General features: G+C 42.2%; 1 non-coding gene across 1 annotated transcript; it reads right to left on the bottom strand.

Moving 5' to 3' along the window:
- Window positions 1-4,638: 4,638 nt before the first annotated feature.
- LOC119945346 lies at window positions 4,639-4,776 on the bottom strand. The gene has a single exon (XR_005456215.1). It is a non-coding gene; the product is annotated as a small nucleolar RNA SNORA7 (small nucleolar RNA).
- Between the last annotated feature and the right edge of the window lie 213 nt (window positions 4,777-4,989).

The following is a 4,989-nucleotide window of genomic DNA, read 5'->3' as shown; positions in this document are numbered from 1 at the left end:
ATTACTCTATGTATTTATTTATTTATTTTACTTGTACATATCTATTCTATTTATTTTATTTTGTTAGTATGTGGTTTTGTTCTCTCTCTCCCCCTTTTAGACTGTGAGCCCACTGTTGGGTAGGGACTGTCTCTATATGTTGCCAACTTGTACTTAACAAGTGCTTTGTACAGTGCTCTGCACACAGTAAGCACTCAATAAATACGATTGATTGATTGATAGAGGGGAAAATGATGTTACTACAAATGGAAAAGCTGTAGATATGTAAAATAAGATTGTAAGGCCAAAGATGTAGTGAATAAATCAGTACTGTGCTAATAATAATAATAATATAAAAATTATGGTATTTGTTAAGTTCTTACTATGTGTGAAACACTGTTCTATGCACTGGGGTAGATACAAGGTAATCAGGTTGTCCCACTTGAGGCTCAGTCTTAATCCCTATTTTACAGATGAGGTAAATGAGACACAGAGAGGTTAAGTGTATTACCCAAGGTCACACAGTAGACAGTGGCAGAGCCCATATTAGAAACCATGTCCTCTGACTCCCAAACCCATGAGTCACCTTGCTAGTTCTTTGAGGGTAGGGATCCCCTTCTAGACTTTGAGCCTGTTCTTGTTTAGGGACTGTCTCTATATGTTGCCAATTTGTATTTCCCAAGTGCTTAGTACAGTGCTCTGCACACAGTAAGTGCTCAATAAATACGATTGAGTAAATGAATGAATGAATGAATCATGTCTACCAGCCCCATTGGATCTTTCCCAAGTGTTTTGTACAGTGGTCTGCACAAAACAGAATCAATAAGAGCAAATCAATAGAATAAAAAATCTCCAGTGGTTGCCTATCATCCTAAAACTCCTCACTGTCGTCTTCAAAGCTCTCCATCACCTTGCCCCCTCCTATGTCACCTCCTATCTGTCATTCATTCACTTATTCAATTGAATTTATTGAGCGCTTACTGTGTGCAAATCATTCATTCAATCAACCAATCAATCATGCATGAATTTTATCCCCATTTTACAGATGAGGAACCCTAGGCCCAGAAAGGTTAAGTAACTGAACTTCTTAACTTGGATTAGCAGCGTGGTGTAGTGGAAACAGCACTGATTTGGACAGTATAAGAACCAGGTGGTAATCCCAGGTCTAATACTTGTCTATTGTGTAACTTTGAGAATTACTTGAATTCTCTCTCCCTCAATCTCCTTAGCTATAAAATGGGGAATAAGCACTTGCTCTCCCTTCCCCTCAGACAATGAGCCCGTGAGGAAGAGGGTCTGTGTCTCATCTCTGAATCAATCCTATTTATTGAGTGCTTACTTTGTGCAGAGCACAGTACTAAGCATTTGGGAGAATACAGTGTAACAGACCTGATAGATGTGTTCCTTGCCCACCACGAACTTACAGTTTTCTTCTTTTTCATAGTATTTATTAAGTGCTTACTATGTGTCAAGCACTGTTCTAAGTGCCGGGACAGATGCAAGTTAATCAGGTTGAACACAGTCCCTGTCCAACATGTTGCTCACCATCTAGGTTGGAAGGAGGAGCATTAAATCTCCACTTTATAATTGAGGAAACTGAGGCACCAAGAAGTTAATTGATTTGCCCAAGGTCACACAGCAGACAAGTGGAGGACTGGGGATTAGAACCCAGGTCATCCGACGCCCATGCTCTTTTGACTAGGGCACACTACTTCTCAGTGAAAAGGGACTTAATGCATAGCTCCTAACAAACACTGCTATGATTATTGTTACGTGCTTAAACTCACACAGCAAGCCAGTGACAGGTCTAAGACTAGATGTGACCTCACTAGCCTTCATTGTTGCTGCAAGTGGTAAGTATCATGTCTACCTACTCTATTCCATCATTCCATCAGGGAAGCAGCATGGCTCAGTGGAAAGAGCCCGGGCTTTGGAGTCAGAGATCATGGGTTTAAATCCTGGCTCCGCTAATTGTCAGCTGTGTGACTTTGGACAAGTTACTTCACTTCTCTGTGCCTCAGTTACCTCATCTGTAAAATGGGGATTAAGACTGTGAGCCCCCGTGGGACAACCTGATCACCTTGTAGCCTCCCCAGTGCTTAGAACAGTGCTTTACACATAGTAAGTGCTTAATAAATGCCATTATTATTATACTTTCCCAAGAACTTAGTACAGTACTCTGCACACAGGAAGTGCTCAATAAATACGATTGATTAAATTTTATCTTTTGGAGCTTTGAATTCCTGCCTCAGTAAGTACTATTAAATGATTGATTGACTAGTACTTGGCTAGGGTAACTATGGTTATCTGGCCTGATCAGAGCAGGAAAAGAAATTTCCATGTTGCTTCATGGTAGAGATGTTCCAACAAAGCAGTAGGGTTTGCAGAAGATCGTACTGTAAAGTAGCATTGAAGAATACAATTTTGATTTTTCTTTCTGTAACTTTACCTTTCAGCTCAAACTGAATTCAGTGGTCCACAAACACTTTGATACTGTTTTCCAACTAAACATGCACCAAAAAAATCAGGTCAGGTTGTCTCCGCTTTTTAAAATTATAATTATTACTACTATTATGTACTATTTTTTCAATGGTATTGTTAAGTGCTTACTATATGCCAGACATTTTTCTAAGCATGCCTCTGCTTTTTGAAATTACTATCATTACTATTATGTATTTACTATTTTTTCAGTTGTATTTAAGTACTTACTATGTGTCAGGTAGATACAATGTAATCAGGTTGGACACAGCCCATGTCCCTCATGGGGCTCCCAGTCTTAATCTTCATTTTACAGATGAGGTTACTGAGGCATAGAGAGGTAAGGTGATTTGCCTAAGGTCAGACAGCTGACAGGTGGCAGAGTAAGGATTAAAACCCAGGTCGTTCTGTCTTCCAGGCCCATGCTCCGCTGGCTATAGTAATATAATAATAATGGCATTTATTGAGCACTTACTATGTGCAAAGCACTGTTCTAAGCACTGGGGAGGCTACATGATGATCAGGCTGTCCCACAGGAGAATCACAGCCTTAATCTTCATTTTTCAGATGAAGTAACTGAGGCACAGAGAAGTTCAGTGACTTGCCCAAAGGCACACAGCCGACAATTGGCAGAGCTGAGATATGAACCCATGACCTCTGACTCCAAATTCATTCATTCAATCATATTTATTGAGCGCTTACTGTGTGCAGAGCACTGTACTAAGTGCTTGGGAAGTACAAGTTGGCAACATACAGAGATGATCCCTACCCAGCAATGGGCTCACAGTCTAGAAAGTGGAGACAGACAACAAAACAAAGCCCGTGCTTTTTCCACTGAGCCATGGCTAGACCACACTGCTCCTCGCAATGTGTCATGCACGGTTCTAAGCAGTGGGGTAGGTATATGTCAATCAGGATGTTCGCAGTCCCTGTCCCACGTGGAGCATACAGTCTAAGCACTTGGAAAAGAAGAGAGAAGAAAGCAATATTTTTCTTTTGTTTGACCCAGAAGAGGAGGGAGACTCAATTAACTTAAGGTTCTAGGTATGGAAATCCCTACCAGGCTGATGTCTTTTTACAGAGAAGAACCACTCAACTTTCGAAATGATTAGAGAGGGAAAGATTCTTCAGGTTAGATATCATGTTTAGTTACTCCATTGTACTCGTTCCTGCTCTTAGGACAGTGCTGTACAGGCAGTAAATGCTCACTAACTACCACTGGATGACTGACTGACTGAAGCATGAGTCGGGTAGGTGACAGACGTCTTGGTAGCTATAATACTAATAATAATTGTGGTATCTGTTCTTACTACTGTTAAGTTCTTACTACTTTTTAGGCACCGTACTAAGTACTGCGGTGGATGCAAGCAAATTGGGTTGGAAACAGCCCCTGTCCCCCATAGGGCTCATACTCTCGATCCCCATTTTGCAGATGAGGGAACTGAGGCACAGAGAATGGAAGGGACTTGTCCAAGGTCTGACACCAGACATGTGGCAGAGCTGGAATTAGAACCCTTGACCTTCTGTCTCCCAGGCCTGTGCTCTGTCAACTATCCCATGCTGCTTCTAAGAGGGGTAGCGTGACCTAGAAGAAAGAGCTCAGAGATCTGAGAGTCAGAGAATTTGGATTCTAATCCTAGGTCTTCCACGGGTCTGCTGTGTGACCTTGGGCAAGTAACTTAACTTCTCTGCAGCTCAGTAACCTTATGTAAAATGGGGATTCAATACCTCTTTCATTCATTCATTCATTCAATTGTATTTATTGAGCACTTACTGTGTGCAGAGCACTGTACTAAGCGCTTGGGAAGTACAAGTCGGCAACATATAGATATGGTCCGTACCCAACAAGGGGCTCACAGTCTAGAAGGGGGAGACAGACAACAAAACAACATGTGGAGATTGCAAGCTCCCATTTGTGAAAGGGATGGCGTCTGACCTGATTAATTTGTATCTTGTCTTGTCTTATGCCCTCAAGTCATTTCCAACCCATAAAGACACCACGGACATATCTTTCCCAGAACGCCCCACTCTCCTATCTGCAATCATTCTGGTAGTGGATCCAGAGAGTTTTCTTGGTAAAAATACAGAAGTGGGTTACCATTTCCACCTTCGGAGCAGTGAACTGGAGGCTCCTCCCTTGAATGTCTCCCATGCCGCTGCTGCCCAGCATGATGAGTTTTGACTTGTAGCAGATTGCTTTCCACTCACTAGCCACTGGCCAAGCTAGGAATGGAATGGGTATGCCTCTGCTTGACTCTCCCTCCCGTAGTCGAAATGGGTAGAGTACTGGAAACTCTCCAGGTGCAACCCTGAGGGGAATTTGTATCTAACCCAGGCTTATTACAGTGCCACTTAACAAATATCATTATCATTACCTCCATTAAAATGTCTTCTGATCCATCTCCCTGGTTTTGGGTGGGGCTTCCCTTAACCTGTTGGATTGGATTTCCTCAAAAATCTCCAATGGCTACCAATCAATCTGCGCATCAGGCAGAAACTCCTCACCCTGGGCTTCAAGGCTCTCCATCACCT

This window comes from Tachyglossus aculeatus, chromosome 24 (genome assembly GCF_015852505.1).
Source record: "Tachyglossus aculeatus isolate mTacAcu1 chromosome 24, mTacAcu1.pri, whole genome shotgun sequence".
In the NCBI taxonomy this organism is placed as follows: Eukaryota; Metazoa; Chordata; class Mammalia; order Monotremata; family Tachyglossidae; genus Tachyglossus; species Tachyglossus aculeatus.
Note: the sequence above shows the minus strand (reverse complement) of the source record. Positions and strands in the feature narration are given on the sequence as shown.